General features: G+C 36.2%; 2 long non-coding RNA genes across 2 annotated transcripts; both read right to left on the minus strand.

The window, feature by feature from the left end:
- Nucleotides 1-2293: 2293 nt before the first annotated feature.
- On the minus strand, nucleotides 2294-5337 carry LOC126826670 (uncharacterized). The gene is made up of 2 exons (XR_007682357.2): nucleotides 3910-5337; nucleotides 2294-3810 (listed from the first exon to the last, which is right to left on the minus strand). It is a non-coding gene; the product is annotated as an uncharacterized LOC126826670 (long non-coding RNA).
- A 4177-nt stretch (nucleotides 5338-9514) lies between these two features.
- Nucleotides 9515-17660, minus strand: LOC130010409 (uncharacterized). Its single transcript, XR_008788820.1, has 4 exons — nucleotides 17476-17660; nucleotides 14885-14965; nucleotides 12251-12348; nucleotides 9515-9967 (listed from the first exon to the last, which is right to left on the minus strand). It is a non-coding gene; the product is annotated as an uncharacterized LOC130010409 (long non-coding RNA).
- Nucleotides 17661-23881: the final 6221 nt, after the last annotated feature.

Raw genomic sequence — 23881 nt, forward strand, 5'->3', positions numbered from 1 at the left:
TGATTTCAAATAAGCCATCAAATTTTTCGTAATAAACAAATTATCGACTTACAATAAGGCAGAATTGATGTTCCTTTTGTATGATTTCATTCGATAACAAATTGCATAATTATACTTTAATATGATATGTTAAACTGTCGATCTTTGCCAAAATGACTCTCACTGGCAGGTCTTTCATGTCATGTGCGATAATTGGAAATGGTGTCAACGTGTACCTGGAAATTGTTTTAACAACTATAGATGCCAGCAGCAAGAGCAAGCGTCCAAAATAAAATGTTTGTCTCATGGGGAGCAACTATGCATTGTTTTTTAAACAAATAAATTACATACTTGTCTTCTTGTTACGATAACATTGCTCGATAATTCCAATTCAAAATAAGTTACGAAACTCGATAATTTAGAATCCCTTGATAAGACCCCCCCCCCCCCCCATGACTAGCTAACCGGATGTGCACACTTTGCTTGACACGGCATATAAACAGGATGTGGGCGTAGCCTGCCTGTGTTTTTGTTACCCTTCGGCGATCGCCAATTTAGGGTGACCCACCATAAATAAATATCTCCATATATCTCGACAATTACGCCACAATATTTATATATATGCCAAGCCTCAAATCAGTTTCACACAATTATAGTCACTAAATAAACGATCATGTTGTACTTAATAAGCTATGACCTTGTTTTGAAATTAGTCTCGCTTAACCAGTCTATCGACCAGTCTACGTCTGATTGACAGGTCGGGATAATCAAGACTACTTTTTTACGAAACATAACAGAAAGCTAGAACAAGAAATTGAATTTAGAAATAAGCACGTTAGGTAGCTCAACAATCGTTTTAAGAAGCTTATAAAAGTAAAATGAAACTACTGCTAGTATCATGTTCCTGTCTAACCCGAGTGATTCAGAGATATTATTTGTACTAAACCAAAAGATGCCGCTCTTAACGGCACAGTTAATGATAAAGCGATTTAAAAAAATGAAACGAACGTAATTTCTAAATCTGCTGTAATAACCAAGAAGCTTAATTTTACTGCTATTCAAAATCGTCAACAATAAATTTTTTACGGCTGTAATAGTTGATAGATTTGTAGAGAATTGCACGTGCCATGGCTATTTATAGTATCATACTGTCAGAAAGTTGGTCTCGGCACGGCGAATGTGCAGGCTTCAGTGGTAGTCTCGAACCACTCTAAGGCCTGGACTAAGGGCCTTAAAATTATATAGTATACGAAACAACAAAAAACACAAATTAACGAATCACAGTAGAAACCACGGCCAACTAGGAAACTAGAGTTAATCACTCACAAACTTCATCCTTAGCTCTGCCGTCGTTCTCACTGCGATCCGGAGACAACATTAGTTCCTTACTTTATTCCCTATTCCGTTTCCTTATCATTACTATTCCTTAGTTATATCAAAACATTTTTTTTAAAACCTACTCCCTAAACTTTCTCTTTAACTTTAATTTTACTCAAATTTACTACAGGTCATATTAACCCGATAATATACATACCTAACTCATGAAATTATATTGTTTAATATACCTATCAATCAAAACTTATGAATGGCTATAATGTATTTCCTACAGTTAAATTTTAAATACTTAGTTTCTAAACATATTTTAACTTAAAATTAATATTATTTGGTCTTTAAACAAATTTAACACATTTAATTTTCCAAACAAAATGTATTTACCCAATTTTTCGAATATCTCCACCAGATTTTTTTTCCCACCAGACTTTTTCTGTTGCTGGATTGTACAGGTTTTCTTCTTAACGTCTTCAAATATGTATTCTTCTTCTAAAGTGACTTCTTACCCCAAAGGTTGATATTTCATTACGACACCAAATAGAATATGTAAGACTATGCAGTGCTATGCAGTCACTGGTTAGATGTGGAAAATATTACGAGAGAACTCCACACATCCAACGTGTGATGCATACTCTCTTTTCTTCTAATCTTCTTCCAAATTTTCTGCTTACCCTAAAGGTCGAAACTGTCACGGCAACCAAATAAAATATGTATTCTTCTTCCAGGTTACTCGATCTCGTAGTCACGTGCACCAGATAGAATATGTAGCACCATAGGTCTTTTGTCTGACGTGGAGAGCGTCTATGGAAAACCGTTCGCCACATCCTACGTACGACCCATGCATCTTTTCTTACTACATATTTCTGTAGCCTTGTGATCGTCTAGGATTTGTCTCTAGCTGTCTTTACTTCTGCTTCACGTTGTGTATTTACTTCTCACAGTTTCTTAAGACGTCTGTCTTACCAGGAATAATAATGCATAGTTCGCTTCTACATTTTATATAGCATATAACTGAATACAGGTATACAAGCATAGCACAAATTACAATACTATATAGCTAAAACCACTTCTCCACCCTATCCAGCCTCTCGGCTGTCTAGGAACTCAGATGTACCCTCGATCTCTGGAATCTAATGCAAGTCTGACTTACAGGGTTCCCCGGTTTCTTTTAAAGGTAAGTGAATATCATGCACAATAACGCGTGATCATGGCCCTGAACTTGTGTAATTAACAAAATGATTGGTTACTTTAAATCAAATGATGCAATTAGAATAATTCCACTCACGTGTAATTCGGTGGTAAATGAGTGACATATGTTTTCGATAAATCGCTCTTTTTTATGTGTCAACTATCAATTACAGACTAAGTTGATTTAAGTATTTTAAGTACATATCACATATTATGCGAATATGTTATTTCTCGAGCAAAAATTCTACTAAAAGTATTACATTCGTCCCTTTCTTTAAGACTTTTTGCTCGGTATTGGGTAAAAGATCCCTTGAATCCTTTACAATAACCATACCAACATCTGTAGAATTATATAACTATTCATAAATGTAGCAGAAATCTAGAAAATCAACATATATAATTATCACCTCCCCGCCTTCTAAGATTTATGCTAAATGAACAGGTAGGAGACTCTTAAAACGTCTATGTGCTAAACCCTATAATTATTCATGCAACAGGCAAATATCAATGATACTATACTATATAACAAAACTGAAAACACAAACACACATAATCAAAAATCAAAAATCAAAAGTTGCATGCAAAAGTTCTCCAAAAAGTTCATCTCTGTAAAATCCTATGAAAATTCACTAAGCCAAAACACAGAAAACACAAATTGTCTTTTTTAAATCTTCAAGTGTCCTAATTTCAAAACACTATAACACATCACGTAATGTTTATAAAGTTCAGGTTTCACTTCAAATTCTGTCTCAGGAAATCTCAATTTAGTAAACTGATAAACCATTTCTTCTTCTTGGATTTGTATTGGTCTGTTCCAGCTACCATAGTATCAAGTTGAAACTTTCTTTTTTTCTTCTAAGTATGATTGGTTTATACAATTTTATCCGTCAATCAAACATGTCATTGCCATCAGACCAAGAACTAACTATTACTATTTTTTTTAAAAACTTTATGTTGCTATTAGTCTAACATTATTATTAATATATTATTTCGAAAACGTATTAGCAAATCTTACTGTAATGAAAATTAAACTTTATTTAAGTATTAATAAACGTTGATGTGTCCCTTTAATTAGAAATTTTCAAACTAAGTTTGACCTCTTGACCTGAACTGAGTAATGGACAATTTTAGAATTACGTTTATGTTTTTTAATTTCCGTTTCTGTTTTAGAATTCCTACATTGTTATTTTATATTTCACCGTCAGTAATGTGACCTTTTTGACCTAATCATTATAATCCACCATTTTGTATGTTAGTCAAAAACCAATACATGAAACAAGCCCATGGTTACTTATTCCACATTAGTATCACCTAACACGTTATTTAGAATAGAACTGTCAATCAAATATTGCCAGTATATGAATGACATTCCATTTCATCCTACAGTTCCTATTCCATTATTAGTATTACATGTATATAAACATTATTTAGAATCATGTTCAAAGCAAGTGACGTGCACTTCACTCCCTCGGAACACCAGTCTATATTCTATAAACAAAACAATTAGAACATACCTAACTATATCCTATATATTAACGCATAACGTGACTTTTAAACACGTCAAATTTAACACAGTATGAATACTATTGTTTATAATAATTCGACCTCATGTCAAATTACACATTCTAATCCTTGCGTCCATGTCGACAGCTTAAAGCAATTAGCAGTATATATTAAACGTTAATATTACGTTTCTAAGCAAAAATTTAATTACATAAAATTATATACGGACAAAATTTACCGTATATCTCCACTTTTCTAAAAAAAAGTGTCGTATTCTTAACTTTAACCTCCTATAAAACTCGTATTAATGACTTTGCGATAATCTCACAATTTAACGTGCCAATAATTTTAGTTTTTCCCAGGAAAACTATAACCAACATCCCTAGATGAACCATATGGGATTTTCAACATAACCTAACTTTTTAATCAAAAGTTAAATTACAACAACTCTAAGGCCTGGACTAAGGGCCTTAAAATTATATAGTATACGAAACAACAAAAAACACAAATTAACGAATCACAGTAGAAACCACGGCCAACTAGGAAACTAGAGTTAATCACTCACAAACTTCATCCTTAGCTCTGCCGTCGTTCTCACTGCGATCCGGAGACAACATTAGTTCCTTACTTTATTCCCTATTCCGTTTCCTTATCATTACTATTCCTTAGTTATATCAAAACATTTTTTTTAAAACCTACTCCCTAAACTTTCTCTTTAACTTTAATTTTACTCAAATTTACTACAGGTCATATTAACCCGATAATATACATATCAATCAAAACTTATGAATGGCTATAATGTATTTCCTACAGTTAAATTTTAAATACTTAGTTTCTAAACAGATTTTAACTTAAAATTAATATTATTTGGTCTTTAAACAAATTTAACACATTTAATTTTCCAAACAAAATGTATTTACCCAATTTTTCGAATATCTCCACCAGATTTTTTTTCCCACCAGACTTTTTCTGTTGCTGGATTGTACAGGTTTTCTTCTTAACGTCTTCAAATATGTATTCTTCTTCTAAAGTGACTTCTTACCCCAAAGGTTGATATTTCATTACGACACCAAATAGAATATGTAAGACTATGCAGTGCTATGCAGTCACTGGTTAGATGTGGAAAATATTACGAGAGAACTCCCCACATCCAACGTGTGATGCATACTCTCTTTTCTTCTAATCTTCTTCCAAATTTTCTGCTTACCCTAAAGGTCGAAACTGTCACGGCAACCAAATAAAATATGTATTCTTCTTCCAGGTTACTCGATCTCGTAGTCACGTGCACCAGATAGAATATGTAGCACCATAGGTCTTTTGTCTGACGTGGAGAGCGTCTATGGAAAACCGTTCGCCACATCCTACGTACGACCCATGCATCTTTTCTTACTACATATTTCTGTAGCCTTGTGATCGTCTAGGATTTGTCTCTAGCAGTCTTCACTTCTGCTTCACGTTGTGTATTTACTTCTCACAGTTTCTTAAGACGTCTGTCTTACCAGGAATAATAATGCATAGTTCGCTTCTACATTTTATATAGCATATAACTGAATACAGGTATACAAGCATAGCACAAATTACAATACTATATAGCTAAAACCACTTCTCCACCCTATCCAGCCTCTCGGCTGTCTAGGAACTCAGATGTACCCTCGATCTCTGGAATCTAATGCAAGTCTGACTTACGGTTTCTTTTAAAGGTAAGTGAATATCATGCACAATAACGCGTGATCATGGCCCTGAACTTGTGTAATTAACAAAATGATTGGTTACTTTAAATCAAATGATGCAATTAGAATAATTCCACTCACGTGTAATTCGGTGGTAAATGAGTGACATATGTTTTCGATAAATCGCTCTTTTTTATGTGTCAACTATCAATTACAGACTAAGTTGATTTAAGTATGCGAATATGTTATTTCTCGAGCAAAAATTCTACTAAAAGTATTACAGGATGACACTTTTTTTCCCCCAGTAAATAGTTTAGGGTTGAGAAAATTTCGGATTTCTTGAGCATGATGACATTTCCTTGTTCAAATACTGTGATTTGGCATTTTTAACACATTTCATAAAACGTTTATGTACCACTAACCCTGATTTACGCCACTTCCTTTCAGCTGCCCGGCGTATTCGCTTAGCATCGTTTACAGAAGCATCATACCATGGTGTTTTCTTTAAATGGTTAATGGTTTTGGTTTGGATGGGTGCATGTTTGTCAAGGAGGTCAAGTAATGTTTTATCGAGTAAAGCTACCATGTAGTCAACATCATTAGAACATTGTGTGAATAGAGTGCTCCTCATGAGATCGATATTAAATTCTTCAATATTGATGGATTTGATGTTCCTATAGCGTATTTTCCTGCTGTTACGTGAAGTGTTTGAGAAATTGACATTAAAGGATATAACAAAATGATCAGACATTAGCTTGTCAACGACATCAGCATTATGAATAAGTTCATGATTACGGCTTGTTTATTCTAGGGTCAATTAAATTAACATTATTAGGCATCAAATCGAAAACTGGAGTTGTAGCTGTGAATAAGAATTATTGATACACTATTCGAGGTTTTGAGCAAGTAAAATAAGGTTCAATTGCAAAATGTTTAACACATATCATCACAGTTTGCACGGAAATTAGTAATTATGTTACAAATAGTGAAGAGTAGAACACTGAAATATTAATCATATCTTACCGAAGAGTTTTTCGGCGGCCATTTTAAAATGAACAGAAATTTCGCAAAGCAGTTGGGTTTAATCAAATCATATAATTATATGGTAAGGTTTCATCTTTATTTCAATGGGAATCGGTTTATTACGTCATGTTAAGCTATGTACAGTACAGTTTTGGGTCAGTGTAATTGGAAATTAAGGGAGTTATAGGCCAGTAACTTGTTTGTAGTCAAATGACTACGAAACTTGCTCAAAGCGTGCTCAAGACGGAAGCCATCAGTAGTGGAACCATTTCTAATTGCCTACAAGTGCAAAATGTAACTGAGGTTTGTCATGCCAAGCAAAAAATAAAGACGACACTATTCAGGTTTTCTGTGAAAAGTGTCTTGTTTTTGTTAGAATACAGAATATAATATATTGAATGGTTAGACAAGTAAGTCGGTGTAAATTGTAATCAAGTTGGGCACTTGGAGGTGTGGTGGTAGATAATTGGCTTCATCTCGACATCTTATCTGGATTACGTATCTCCTCTGATTGTTTGGTACACGGTGATATACTTTTATTTTATTGTACCTACTTCAATACTTACAACGATACTTATCTTAATCTACGACTTCTTTCTTATTGCCCACAAGTGCAAAATGATATTACTGAGGTGTGAGCCACCAAGCGAAAAATAACGATGACCATTAATCACTCAGTAGGGTGGTTAATTTCTGCAACAAAAGCCGGCGAGGGAGTTTCTTCCCGCAAGAGATTTTGCGGCTTTCTTTGATGTTTTATCTTGAAGGAGACAGCAAGAAAGTAATGGGCACATTCAGTATGCAAAATATAAATAACTGTAATGAATAAATTCTGTGTAAATTCTAATACAGCTATAGATTAATGGCGGTAAATGGCTACCACCACACAAAGAAAACAAAAAGCCCAAAACACTTTATTGAATAATAAGGTTTCATCTGTATTTATTGAGCTTCAGAGGACCATTTAGCAGCATTTTCTATGCTGAAATTGCATAAATTAATATCTTGCATAAGGATTAAGACTACTACTTTCTTCTCCCGCTCTCGATAGTTTATATAGCAATTATCTCCATTCAGTAATGACTTTTTGTGTGCCAAAATTGCATAAAATGATATCAAGGATTTCGTTACCCGTGTATGGATTATAGCAAGTAGGCCTAATTACTTCTCCCTGTCTTCGGGTGCATGGCATTTGATGTTGCCTATCTTGTATATCCTGTCTAAGCATTGAAGAAGGTTGTTTGAATTTACATTTTCTGTCCGGTTTTGGTGAATAGTCCTGATATTAAGGCTGAAGGGTCGGAAAGTAAATAGACATGAATTAGGGAAATTACATAGTGATAAAAAGATTGCTTTGACCAGCTTTGATGTGTGTGACACGGTTTGTGATTATAAAGATTAAGGTGGTCGGAATTTTTAAAAACATGGATTTAACATTGAAGTCAAAGGTAAAAGAATTACCAGCTTTTCCGAGGCAGACCACCATTAAATTAGACCATCTCGGTACCCACAAATTGTAGTTCGTCTGTCTCTTTTCTCCCCCTTTGCATGTCCATTTTGTTGATTTTTGGGGTCTTGAATGGACGAACAGGGTTTGAATTTTCTGCCAGGTGTTGGTAAATATTCATAATTTTGAGGCGGATAACAGTGTTATCAGGTTGGTTACGGTGATATCTACAGCGAATAGTTGCATGTTTTAAGCATGCTTCTTCAAGACTGTGTGTATCTCATAATTTTGGTGGTCAACCTCATACAAATTTTAGTGCAAAGACATGACAATTTGTTCCTCTGCTTCTAGTGAAAAGCATTCAGCGCAACGAAAATTTGGGGAAAAGTTGGAGGTGGGCAAAGAGGTCAGAATTAACATTGAAGCCAATGGGGAAATCAATGGTGGTCTGCCCCCATTCGTTTTCATAGTTGTCTCCCTTAATCACAACACTAAGAAAATGGGCGACATTTAGTTCAATTATGCGTATTCAATTTCTAGACGATTACCAAATAGATAAGAAGGGTGTTAAGCTTGTTCATTCAATGTTATAATTTCTCCAGCATAATAGGGTCATCTATTGCAACCTCGAAACTACTTTAAAAGTGTATTTCTAACCGAGGCGTGCTGGGGCCTCCGAAAGAGGATAGGTAGATAAAAGTTAGGGCACTTTAAGGGTGGGGGGGGAGATTTTGGGTTCTGTACCAAAGCTAAAATCGATCGATTTGACGTATCTGAGCCATGACATACCATACATTGATACTTGGTTGAGGGATTATGATTAAGTCCTAAAGATCTGAACATGAACATAGTTAGCAACAACCAAGAACTGAACGAAATGAGGGCACATTATCACACACATTCCTATTTCCTGGTAGGAAATCTCGTTGAATTCGAGCGTTATCAACCATTTCTGGTTTTGCATTTATGAGCACGTCACAGATTTCTACTAATGACCATTCGAAAAGGTTGAGGATGTTTCTCGGCCAACTTCGGGAAAGGGGCCCCGTACCCGATTTGTTATCATTCTGACTAAAAGCACAGAAAATTTTATTTGCTATATGGGGCTATATGCATCCTATGCAAAGGAAAGATAATCTTCCGATCAGCGACATTGCTTCCAAATGACATCCTTAGGCGAATATATAACTGGAAATTCATCTCATCTCGTGCCCCAGCGAGTAACATGCTAATCGCGAGTCTGGTGAACTATTCGTTGTGTTCTGTTAAATAAATGTGCCATATAAATATTCTGGTTACAAAGCTATTTAATTATAATAGACAGCAGAAATTGGCAACTGATGACTTGCAACATTCATTAATAAAGATAACAAAAGTTTCAACCAATATATTACAGTTATTCTATATAGTTGTTATTTAGTAGTACAGGTACAAAATTATCCAATAACTATTTTGTCTAGTATCCTATATATGACAGCAAAAACAGCCAATTAAAAGTAATAATAATAATTGTTCTGAGTGAAAGTACTTATATTTTCTCATTACAGCTGAGAATTAAGAGATTAATTGGTATTCTACGGTGAGTGCATGTGTGTAGGACAAAAGACACTTCAAATGTATCGATGTAATGTAGTTAACTAGGCACAACAGTGACTGGAACATTAGCATTGTGTAGAACAAAATCACTAACGCTACCTAATATAGTGCGTTTGAATGATCCTAATCCCCGTGTTCCCATTACCAACGACGAAATATTTTCCCTTTGTGCCACATCAATGATAGCTTCTCCTGGTTTGCCAGTTTCACGAACAACTTTACCTGGAATCTGAAAGAGAAACGATAAAAAAGGAATTCTGTAATGTAACGTGTTAAATTACTACATTTAATCCCCATTGGAGTCTTGTATCCTTGTTAAAATAAAGAAACTATGTTTTTTTAAAACTGCGTAGTCTGTCGGTTATAACTGTCGTAGGGCAAGTGTAGTCGAGTAACTTCTTTAAATTATCAATAAAGCAACTAACTGTAATAATAATAGTAGTGTGAAAACCAATCTGATTGAAATAAGATCTATATTTCGTTTCGTTTTTTTTGTACTTTCGATGGTCTAAACTACATGAAGATCAGGATCATACGCGCGGCTTTTGACCCGGTGACGTCAATCAGCGTTGATTTTTCTAGTGGGTTACCCACAGTTCCGTGCACCTCAAGCCAAAAACTCACCGTAACAGACCGTTTCATTGGCTAATCCCTCACATCATCAAGTCATTACGTTTCTAGTGTAAGGAAAGATTTGTAATATAAGAATCTTCAATGAAAAAAATAGAATTAAACAGTTAGAAGGTTTAATGGATCCATGTGATTTAAAGCGTCGACACATGGATCCAAAATTTTCACAGTCTACAACAGAATACAATACAGAACAGCTGTATTCATCCGCAAAAAAATAGTACCTAAAATTCATGTACATTATATAGGTTTAAACGTCAAATGAGGTCAAATGAATAGAGACGTCTTTAATATATACTAAATATTCGTATCATCCCAAATCGACAATAAAACAGTGAGAAAAGGGAAAATCTAAGTAATGGCAATCTAATTAACATAAAATTTACGACATAATCGATTCTTCAATGTTTTGATGGTGATCATGAAGAAAATACATCTGTTCTCAGGAATCCGATAAGATTCAAAAAAAAGATCACTAGAATTATAAATTGTTATTCCACAAAGTCGAAAGGTATGTTAGATTTTTCATTCAGTCAAGTTAGAGCGAGTTTATTGCCGTCCTTTGAGCTCCAAACCCGATAGAAATGAAGGCGGAAGTGGCCATAATAGTTTTAGAGATCACTACCTGATGGCGCTCCTGCGTCGCGACAAACGGGGCCGATTTGTCCAGAACGCGGGTTAGGTAACAACTCTCCCAGATCCTAGTGTAATAAAGACAAGTAAACGAAATTTTGAACTATAAAAAGCGAAACGAAATAGTTTCTGTGTTTTAATCAGATTGTGTAAAAACTAATAATAGTCAATGTCTTGGTCTTTTTACGGTAAATCAACTCCCGAACGGTAGGTCGCAGAACGCTGAATATAAACAGGATTCGTCCTCTAATGATTCCAATGTTTTACACCAAATTTGATAATAATATGTTAGAAACTGTTATCTGTATCGCTTTCACAATAACAAGGCTGTCGTCAAATTGGGGAAGGGGGCGGGGATAACAGAGGCGGGAACAAATCGCGGGACCTCGAGTCCGAGTCGAGTCTCAAGTAAATCGCTGACTGTATATTTTCACAAAGCCCGGGTCCCGTTCAAGTCGCCAGTTCATCAAATGAGTCAGCAATACATGGCGAATAAGGTAAGTTAGAGTTATGTCCCTCGCCCCGATTCGAGTCCTAAGCTCTTTTAAGTCGCGAGTCGTCACGCCTGCCAAGTCCATGTCGAGTCTCGAATCGCAATAAATATTTCAAGTCGAGTCGCAAGTCGGATCATTGACGCGGGACTTGAGTTGGGATAACCTCGGAACGGAAGGTTGTGGAATGCTGATTATCTATAGGGTTCATTTATGACGGAGGGACCAGCCGAGAACGATGAGCATCGATAGGTTTCATGCTCTCATTTCACGCCACGAGAGAGTCCACAAACTTTGTTTCTCAATTTGTATAAATGGCAGTGGCCAAAACCCCGAAAATCAAAACACATCCTATATCTTTTTTATCCTTATTATATATTTTAAGTTCTATTTAAATCGAGTTTGCTACTATTTTTACCACATTTTACGTGTAACCTTGAATCTGGCATTTCTGGATCTACCTCCACAGTTAGATAGACATATTGATTAGGTCTAGGATTGTGTGGTTGGCTGTGTTACGTGGATTGTTGGGCCTGCTAGCTACCACACGTTTGGTCATCGATTAATCAATATGGTCTCTATATGAATTACTGTTCATATATATCATAGATAGGATTGCCCCCATTCCATTCTAGTCAAATACAGTAGATGAATCATTGAACAATAGGATGCGACAGATTAGATTGAACCATCTCAAGTTAAATCTTCTCTTTTCCATTCTCAAAACATATCAGATAATAGTAAATAATAATAATTACTTGTTTGTTCTTTAATGTTTCTGTTAAAAGTCCAGTGAGTGTTGATACTTTCTCTTCTTGTTCTTTTACTTGTTTACTTATAGCATCTACGTCTGGCACTACAAATACGACAAAAATGATTAGTTACAAAAAGATAGGTTGTTCGGCAACGAAAGATTAGCCGATTAGTTCACAAAGACTGCTGCACTTGTTGTTGGTGTGTGTGTGTGGGGGGGGGGGGCACGGGGGTTTACTGAGTAAGACATTGGCTCGCTAACCTGGAGGTCCATAGTGTTCTATCCCTCTGTTGACCGAGAAAGTTCATTTGGATTTTTAGCGTGGCTACCCCTTGTCAGTGCGACAGGACGGGGGGTCTAGCCAGGGACAACGTATAGTCGTTCGGATAGTACGAAAACCCGTGACATGCACGTAAAAGTACCCATAACATTTGGAATGTGATATAAAAGTGGGTCGTGTAGTGCTGCTGTCCGGGCGGAATTTCTCTCATAGCACACTGCATGGTATATTCGTTGTTTGAGGGTTCACAAGGTTCTACAAACTGTAACAAGGGCTTTAACTCTGGAAGTAATTTACTAGGTTTTACTAGTTTAAATAATGCATATAAATTTCATACAGATTGGATGATAACTTTTGTCTTTCAAGCGTTCACAAAGTTTCTTCGTTTTATTAATTTATTGTCGTTCGAACGTTCACAGGGTCTAATAGAAATTCAATAGACTTCCCCGTTTCACTAATTTAAATTTCATACAGATGGGGTGATAACTTTTGTCGTTAGAGCATTCACAAGGTTCAAGAAAATGAAACAGGGGTCACAACTCTAGACGTAATTAACGGAAACTTCTGAAATTCAATAGGATTCTTCTTTTCACTAATTTAAATGACTATATAAATTGCATACACAAAGGATGATAACTTTTGTGAAACAAAGTAATTAATGGAAATTGCTGAAATTTAATAGGCTTCTTCGTTTCATTATTTTACATGATGTATATAAATAGGCTTTTCCATCTCACTAATGTAAACAACATACCTCAATTTCAAAACAATCAGATGGTAAATGTAGTCTGTAGAACAGGCGGACGGACGGGGACAACGGCTATATACGACCACATTTCCATATGGGCGTATAAAAACAATGTTTGAAAACTCTAATTCTTAATCAGTAGGCAAGCAAAATAACTTCTGTTCACTGTGCGAGATACAAACCACTGTACAATAAACTGAAATCTTCATGATCTTTATTTTGGATTTGTTAGCGCTTCAATGGCAACCTGCATTGTTTTTTCAACTATAAGTCATTTTACTCTGTGTTATGCTGCTGGGGCTTAGTTGCCATCTATTATTATATAGCTATAGTTTTTACTTAAGTGATAAAATATCCCATTTTATTATACACTAGAAGAATGCCCGGCTTCGCTCGGGGGGTCATAACCCCGAAACCGGAAGTGGTAGACTAACGCCACCTGGCCTATGTTACTCCCCTGTCCGAGCTACCCCTATACCCCAAATTTCAGACTCGGGGCAGACCTAGTGTAGCCGCCAACCCCGAACAGACAGACAAACGACAGTCACAAATATTAGTATAGCAGATAGATGTGTATATGAAACTGCTGCTGTGTGATGCTTAACATCTATCATTCTAGCAGGCGATACGTTTCAAGTCAGTAGCTTGAAGCGTATATATGGTATTAGTGTCAGTGGCCTGTGGCACGAAGTAACAGTATATTGTCGCATACATAATATATTATGTCAACGCTTGGGCGATATAATATATTATGTCAACGCTTGGAACTAGGATGGAGGTGACTAGGCATGAACTTGCAACGATAGATTTAATTGGCGCTTTGATAACCAATGAATGCTTGTTTTTTTCTTTTCTGTTTTTTCTCTCTTTTCTGTGTCCTAACCCTAACCCTAACCCTAATCCGAAAGAAAAGTGCCCTTTTTTGAAATTCTGACATCACAGGTGCCCTTTTTCTGATAAGGATGCCCTCTTTTATTTACAGGGACACTTTCTATGGCTCTGATGACGCGTACATTCCACTGAGTCTACAGGTCTAATATGCTAACACGCTTGGCGCGTCAACACAATATATTATGTCGCCCAAGCGTTGACATAATATATTATGTATGCGACAATATACTGTTACTTCGTGCCACAAGCCACTGACACTAATACCATATATACGCTTCAAGCTACTGACTTGAAACGTGCAGGGTGATTCTATATAGTAATGTGTCTTTAGCTTAAAAACTTGAATCCCGAATAACAAGTTGGATAAAGAATAACGAGGCGACATATCTCGTTTTTCGTTGTTTGCCACTTGAATAACAATCCAGCATGGCAATGTTGTATACCTGCAGTTTTACATATTTTCGGTTGAGATGAAAAACGAGGTAAAATGTTACTCGTTATTGGTGAATAAAAAATAACGAAAAACTATTCATCTTTATACTGTTAATATAATTAAACAATCTTCACATGGGCGTTATACTGTTGTAGGACATACTGTGTACAGTGTACCCTTGTCACATACTGTCAAACGGTAATGGACATGATTGACAAATGACATTGTAACGGGTTGTTCTCATGACAATATCGCCGGATTTTATTATGCTTAAATATATACTTACTTACGCCGACACTCAGGTTAAATTCGGCTACGTGAATAATTATAACACTATCACCGACACGATATAGATTATCAATACACCCTGAAATTAAAATATTATTCTTTGATAGGTAATATTAAAAACTGATCAAGAAGAATAACTCATGGATTCTGTTACCTGGATTATTACAGTATTATCACAAGTACGATACTGATTATCCATAAACCCTTAAAATCAAACGTTATGTTTTAGATAAAGTCCTTAACGATATTTCTGGTCAGATTTAAGCATGACAAATCTTTAGCGTGACTGTAGTCACAATACAACAAGAATCGGGGACAATCCAAGTCCTGCTGCCCTGTTAAAATTATATTAAATTTTAACCCTGTTTCTTATCATTCGCCAAACCAGGGTGTTGAATTTTTGTATGGCATGACAATAATTACCTATAATGCTGACCGACAAGTTTAAATTTCCCCACAAGCTCTACCTCCTTTTTAAGAATCTCTACTCTGGTTTTCAAATGTGTTATTTGTTTTTAGGGGCCACCACAATTTTATTTATTTAGGCATTACAGCTGATGCTATGGGACGATCCCGATCGATGACGGTCACGAACGGCCTCGTTGAATCACACAACAACCAATGATAACTGTTTGGACGGAGATACTCCTTCTGTTCACTATGTGAGATGAGAGTGCCTTACCTGTGTAATTTACACGGTTAAACAATCAAACCATTTAAGAAGAAACTACTGTTTAAACAAAGCAAGTCTTTAATTTATACATCCAATGTATACATAACAATTTATAAGAAAACTGTTTTATATTAAATTACTATAATTAGCTTTGACCAAATGCTAAATGAGTTGCTTTCCCCTATGATAGCCCGTTAATTTATCACATTTGTAAAAAAAAACCTGGGTAGAACCCATTATTCATTCATACTCTAAAATAAATCTAACATAACTCTGACTAAATTTGGCCCTTATTAGTAATATTATCTTGAAAAAAAAAAAACTCTTGTCCTTCCCCTTCTGACTCCGTAACTGGTCTGGCGACACCCTAAATACCTTATACAGACCCACAGATTCCAGTGTGGTTGGAATTCACACCGAAAAATGCTTAGAAACTTTGAAATCGTCGGAAACAGAGGAAAACCATGAATCATGCCAAATCATTTAAGCAATTACAATAGTTTTTGAAATCTAAATACAATTGGGAATTAAAACCTCTGGGAATTAATTAATTCATAACGTTCGCCATATCTAATAGTGGTTGCTGATAGCAAAGGTCGTGGCTACCGGAAGTATAGCGAGAGAGGTAAATAACTCATAAAATATTCATGACGCGGTCTTGGCAAATTCACAATGAACTGCTGGTGCCCGTGCATTAGTAACATTCTTCAACCATACAAAAACAATTTTTAACGGCGTACTCTTTATTGGTAATCACCAATATTTCATACAGCAGTGGTGGATTTCATTTCTATTACAAAAATACAGTTCTTATACTTTTTAAAGATGGCTTCCCGCGTACACACTGTGTGATTTATTTGGTGATATATTTAGACTGGAAACATATTCATTCAAATCCCCCTCGAACATTTTAATCTGAAGAAAATTAGCACATGCCGCAAGAACATATTTTAAGCCCCGTCGTTCAGATGGGACGAAAACCCGATGTCCCGTGTACACATTGACATGCACGTAAAAACCACATTGACAGTTGGAATCCGATATAAGAATAGGCCGCGAGTGCCGCTGTCCGGGCAAAATTTCGCTCATAGCACACTGTATGGCGTATGCCTGTTTTCATTAGCCCAGTCGGTGCAGAATAGTAGGACGTTAAACGCCATTTCATTTCTTTATTTTCCCATCCTTCTATTGGACTTATTCTTAAAACGCCGCACTCCTTGGCTCCCACTAAAACTCTCCTCCGGGACACAGTCAATGGGACCCGATCAGCCCCTAACTCTTCCAGTCAGTAAATTTGGTATGATTTGTAAAGATTCTAGCCCTAATCTATAAATAAAATACCGTAAATAACATCTACAAACAGTGAGTGTATAGCAGGTTGCTATGTTGTCAACATAAACGCTTTTCGGCTGTTAATGACTTTTGAATCCATTCATAAGCTGTCCTACTTGTTCATATCTCCATGATGTCACAATAATAAAGGTCACCTTGTTATATGTGTAACTTTGGTGTTGACAATATGCACAAGAAAGCAAAATAAAAATTGTTATCCAATTCGTACTTGTTTGTTTTGTATAAACGGGGACATGAATACATAACGTTATTTTTGTAATTTTGGTTCTACAATGTCGTGAAAAACCTTTTGTTCAAGCTGCGACCAAATATCAATTACAAGCCCATCAGATAGGGTCTAAGTAAAAGGACCTGCGGTTCTCACCTGAACCGTATATCTGTAACAAGTTCCGCATAATAAAACGAGTTTGAACAAGTCATAGATAGTGTTCTTTAGGATGAGCTCTTAAAAGAAAGTATGTCTTATTAACTAGCTAGTCTGTAGATCACAACAGTGTAGATTCTACTAGCCAAAATCGATCGTAGGAATACATTACACAGAAAATAAGTCTAGCGTTACTTACAATTAAACGCATTTTGACTTTCCTTGCTTCCATCAACTGCAACACCGATCACTCGTCCTGCCATGTTTAAACTTCTGTAATATTAATATTATTAACAAATCAATAACACCGCAGAGAAACAGCAGTTAAAACCTGTCCGTCTGCAGTCCGCGTGCTGACTCCAGTCGCTAGTCATATTAATGTGAAGTGTGCAGGCCAAGGTCGTTTAGACTTAGCTCTAACTCTACTTGTTTATCAGTGGCGACTCAATGGCTCCCACCTTCCCCCAACGAAAATGCCACTGAGGGCCCATTGATCGAGAAACTGAAACGATAAACGCTATTTGTCTAGATATCTGTTTTTGTAATGCTCATGTCGTTTGTTTTCTTTCTAGTATAAAAAAAATGTCAAACATACACAGATTTGTTTAATATGGAGTTGGTCCCCGCTTTATTTCTTCCGCCATCGGAATCTGATCGCTGTAATTCCTCTCTTGAGTAATAACAAGACTGACATATATTTAAGCTATAAGAGAGAGAGAGAGAGAGAGGGTTGGGGTTTAACGTCCACTCGAGACAAACTAGGTCATTTCGGGGACATGGTTTAATTTTATTTCAATAATCCGATTGCGCGTAGAAGTCTTTAGCAGTGGGAGAAACCGGAGGACCCGGAGAAATCCCACAAGGTTGGACAGGCGAACCTACTCCTTGTCACGTACAACCGGGGTATCGAAACCACGCCAGTTGACTCAATGACAGACCTTATGATACAACTAAGAAATGACAACCAATGACAGGTTCATTAGATTAATGACAAAGAGAATGTCTAGTGTCATTAGATAAATGACCTATAAAATCATAGAACATCGGTTGGGGAATGCCAGAGAAAATGACACTCATAGTAGGAATGACAAAAAAGTGACAGCGCTTCAAATGCATTTCGATGAGTCTCAATAGAGGAATGGCATACTCCTAATAGGAATGAAAAATATGACAGGGGCTCACTAGGTGTGCGACTAGGAGAATGATAGAAATAAAGACGGGTTTATTAGGTCAACGAGAATTCACTAGACTCGAATGGCAAAGAAATGAATGACAAAAGGAAAACCAGAGGTTCAGAAGGAAAATGACGAATAGAATGACAGTCGCACTAGATGAATGCCAAATATAATAACAGGGGTTCACTAGACGAAAGATAACGAGAATGCATAGGTTCATTAGACAATTGACAGATAATGACAGTGTCAGAATAGAAGGCTGACAAGAGTCCCACTAAAGGATTGACTGAGATTCTCTAAACGAATGACTGAACCATTCTCTGCCATTCTTCTAGTAACTTCTACGGCACTTAACCCTTCACGAAAATTCCCAAGGATTTTCCCTCGGGAACCTAGTCTCTATCATCCAGAAAAATAATTATACGAATATTAGTCTGGATGCGTTGTCAACATTTGAGAATAATAGGTCATTGGCTAAATTATCCGATCTTTTACATTTTATAAACAAAGTCTAAGGGAGGTAACTAGTCCTAAAACAAGATGTTGACGCCCGTAAAATTAATTTAAGAATGCCATTTCAAAAGATCTATATGTTTGCATGCCAGTTCAATATCCAACACCCTTTTTTGTTGTAAAATTTCTCTTTCGGGCCATATCTATGTTTTTTAAAATTATTCCTAATTCGTAGTCACGGTTCTTGTTTGTTTATATTAATGCAAGAATTACAGCATTTATTGCGGGAAGAGTCACAACTCTTATTTGACTTGGCTAGAAGATACTGGATATTCAACCACATTAAAGACCAATTTCCCGGTTACGCATGGGCAATGGATTTTTCGCCAATATTAACAAATATCCCAGACCCTACGTACCACACTGATCAGCAGTAAATATTCGCGAGGCCGCGATAATCACATCCCAAACTTAGGCTGCCTATCTACAGCTAGCTCCGGCTGAGAATAGGCCCTAAGCTAATTAACCGACATTTTAATTCCTACATCGACGATTTTAGTCGAAAACACTGAGTATGCTTTTAGAAATTTTTAAAAGTATTTATTTCTCTTCTATTGTCATATTGAATGAAATTAAATATGTTTATTTAGCCGCTGTGTGTATGAAAGATGTCAAACTAATCAAAGCCGAATCACAAAATAGTCCTCTAATTATTCAATATGGCGGTGCCCATGAAACATAATTTCACAGAGGCGGTTTTGTTTGCGAAAACAAATTTAGGAGTATCTAACCTTGTTTTGAAAGATAAACAGATTGAAACTCTAAAAACAGTTTACAATGGTAAAAAATTTATTGCAATATTACCCATAGCACATATTATATATCGCTTTTACGAGAGTGTCAGCGACATGGCGTGTTGACATAAAACACACGTGCGTGTGTTATTTTTACTCTGTTGTCTAAACAAATCGGTGTTTAGTCGATAAGTCCCGCCCCAAAATGGTCACGTGGGCGTTTTAAATGGCGGCTAATCGGGGCAGTGTCACATTCTGGGAAGTATGACGTAGATGGGTCGCTGCGTGCAGTATGCGATAATCACTGATAAGGATGACATCGATGCGACTGAATGAGCCACAAATATTAACTTTTTTCATCAGACAAATTAAATTCTAAAACATTTTTTTTATGTATTAGAAAAATAAATATAGACGTTTGACGTATTTGTAGGTAAAACTTATTTCCTATGTAAATGGGTATTAAAATTTAAAATGGGTAAAAGACTCCATTCCGCCCGAACCAGTAAAGTCTTATGTAAACAAGGCACGCGCCATTGAGCCAATGATTGACGCCGCGTGACGAGATGTCACGTGTTGAATGTAGTCATCTTTTACAGGGATATCAGAAAACTTTCGTAATTCTCTGTGAAACAGATTGCCCACGTACGTTGAAGACTGGGGGTTTCTGGGTGACCGGAGCTTTCGGGAACCTTCTTCTCCAAGGTCAAAATCTTGATCATGGCACCAAAGTCTTGTGTCACGGATTTTGACATTGATTACACTTACAGAGATCTGTTTCAGTGCGGTTTCCCCTTGCCAGTGGTACGGGAGGGATGGACTTCATGGAAAGGACAGGACGGAAAACAATAGTTTAAACAATATGATTCAACAAACTGAATCGGATTAAACAACAGGCAAGGGGCTGTATAAGTTTTCCCAAGATAGTATTTCTACTAGTATATCTGTAAACATTTACTTCAAATAGGATTTAAGGCTAAATTAATTCCACATATATTTGAAACAAAACATCTATTAATATGTAATTTTCACACTAAAAAATATATATGGCAAAAACTAAATAATACTGTAAGGGAGTGTCAGTTGTAATGAAGAGAAAAAAAATCAAATGGCGTTTAATAACTTACTGTTCAGTATCAACCGGTATAATGAAGATATGCATACGCCATGCATTATGCTATAATGGGAATTTGGCCGATACAGCGACGGTAAGGTCTACTCTATATTTCAAATTCGAACTGTCAAGAGGTCTTTTACGTGCACGCCAACGCGTAAACGGGACCTCAGTTTTATATCTCATCCGAATAACTAGCCGCTGCCCAATGACAGCCCCTCGTCCAGACCTGTACCACTGACAAGGGGAAACAGCGCTGGAAAATTCGGGGGAACTTTCCAGGCCAACATGGGGATCAAACCCCAGACCTCCTGATTAGTGAGAGCTAGCGTCATACTCACTGAGCCCTACGTCCTGCACCACTGACAAGTGGAAACCATGCCGGAACAGAATCAAACCCCGGATCTCCCGGTAAGTGAGCCAACCTCTTACTGAGTCACCGCGGCTCCCTTGCACTGATGACACTTGCATGGAAAGGGAAATACTAGCTGTACATGTATATTGCAAAATCCCCCACCCCCCAATTACAATGCATGGCGTATGCTCATCTTCATTGTACGGGACGGTGCAGAACAGTAAGACAATAAATCCTATTTGATTTATTTTCTCTTCATTACAATAGTCTCACTCCCTTACAGTATTATTTAGTTTTCGCCATATATCTATTTTAGTGGGAAAATTAAATATTTATAGATGGTTTGTTACAGTTTAAAGGAGCTAAATCTTTATTCGTTGGCAACTAGAAATGGACACAAATAGGTTGCAAAATGTTCATTTTGTCTTAAATATTAGATATTGATCAAAAAAATCGTGTGTTTACTGTATTGGACGTTACATCTACAATAAGCAACAACAACAACGTGTTTAAAATGTCGAAAACTGTAGGTGATTTAGCTTCAAATCCTATCTGAAAAAGGGTTTACAGATATTATAGTAGAAGAAATTGTTTGGGAAGAACTTATATAGGCCCATGTCTGTTGTTAAATCCTATTAATAAACAAAATGGGTTTCCAAAATATTCCCATGCCCTTTATGTTTTCACCATTTTTGTTTAAATCAAAATTGAACCAGTATCATACTATTTGCCAAGGATGAAACCATCGGGTGTTTTCGCCAATATTTAATTTTATGCCATAACTTCAGGCCGTAAATCGAGTTATTGCAAACATTTTTCTTGGAACTCTCGGATTTGTGTTCCTGATGTTGTAAGATTTCTAAAGCTTGTTTAGTTTGTTTAGCTACGAGAACCATGTAGGTTAATTTCACGCTAGAAATTCTGGCTGCAAGCCTAACAATGAACATTTTAGAATCAGTACACGACTCGTGTATTTTATGGTTTCGAGCGCCATTTGTAATGAATAAAGAAAAATGATATCCCACAAGACATTTCAAATGTAATTAAAAATGGCTGTTTCACAAAATAATAATAAAATACCACGTGTAGAAAGGACAAAGTTTGTGAAATTGACTGCCGTTCAATTGGTTTTGTTGACGTAATTCACCGAACCTTATCGATTAGATATTACATTAAAATTTTAAAATTGAATATAAATCACTTTATATATACTCTTTTTACATTAATATGTGTATAGAGCTATACGCCCATGTAGAAAAAAGTAGAAGAATTAAAAACGAAATGCTTATTCCAAAGACAACCTTTGTGTGGTCAATTAACATCAGATCAAAATAGGTGCGTTGTTATTGCTCACAAGAGAAAATAATGTTACCAAGGTTTGACATACCAACCGAAAAATAAAGATGGCCACGGTGATCTGTAAATGAAATTCATCTTGAAATTTTGATTTTATAAGCAAAAAATAAATACACAGCGACACTATTCAAGTCTTCATTGAAAGGTGTCTTATTTTTATTAGAATATAGAATATATTGAATGGTTAGACAAGTGGGTCGTAGCAAATTGAAACGAAGTCGGGTACTTGGAAGCGTGATGGTAGATAAGTGCCTTGATCTCGACATCTTATCTGGATTACGTATCTCCTCTGATTGTTTGGTAGACTGTGATATACTTTTATTTTATTGTACCTACTTCAATACTTACAACGATACTTATCTTAATCTACGACTTCTTTCTTATTGCCCACAAGTTTAAAATGATATTACTGAGGTGTGAGCCACCAAGCGAAAAATAACGATGACCATTATGATCTTTAATTGTGTTCACTCAGTAGGGTGGTTAATTACTGCAACAAAAACCCATAGGCGTGTTTATTCCCTCAAGAGGTGTTGCTGTTTTCTTTGATCTTCTAACTTGAAAGAGACATGTAAGTAAATAACCGACACATTCGGTGTAAATTTTCGAGGTCTACTCTATACGGAAAATTTAATAACTGGAATGAATTAATCCTGTGTGTATTCCAGTACTGCTACTTGTCGATGGATACTAGTAGAAAAGATACAATTTGAGAGCCCCCCCCCACCCATCATTTGTTAAATAATAAGCTTTCATTTGTATTTATTAAGCTTCGATTGACAATTGAACAGTATTTTGTATGCTAAAATTGCGTAAATTGATATCTTGCATTTGGTTACCCGTGTATGGATGAAGACTACTATAATTTGCGTCTCCTGATCTCATGATGTAGTGTGCCTATATATAGAAATTCTCTCTTTTCCTCCCTTTTGTATTTTTCTTGACTTCTTGATCTAGAATTCATGAAGAGTGTTTGAATGTACATGTTCTGTCAGACTTCGCTGACTACTATAATCGTAATTTTTAGGCGGAAGCATCAGGAAAATAAACAGACATTGATTGGGGGAAAAATGGCGCCTATACATATTCCTTTGACCGGTCGTAGCAAAAAATCGAGATTGTCAACACCCATGGGAGTGGATAACTCTCGGTACCCAAAAATTGCAGGTTGTCTCTTTTCCCCCCTTTTAGAACGCCCATTTTTGTTGATTTTTTGGTCTAGAATGGACGGAGAGGGTTTGAATTAACATTTTCTGCTAGTTTTGGGTAAATATCCATGATTTAGAGGCGGACGCATAACAGAGTTAACAGGTTGGTTACGGTGATATGTACGGCGAATAGTTACATGTTTTAGTATG

This window comes from Patella vulgata, chromosome 7, assembly GCF_932274485.2.
Source record: "Patella vulgata chromosome 7, xgPatVulg1.2, whole genome shotgun sequence".
Lineage (NCBI taxonomy): Eukaryota > Metazoa > Mollusca > Gastropoda > Patellidae > Patella > Patella vulgata.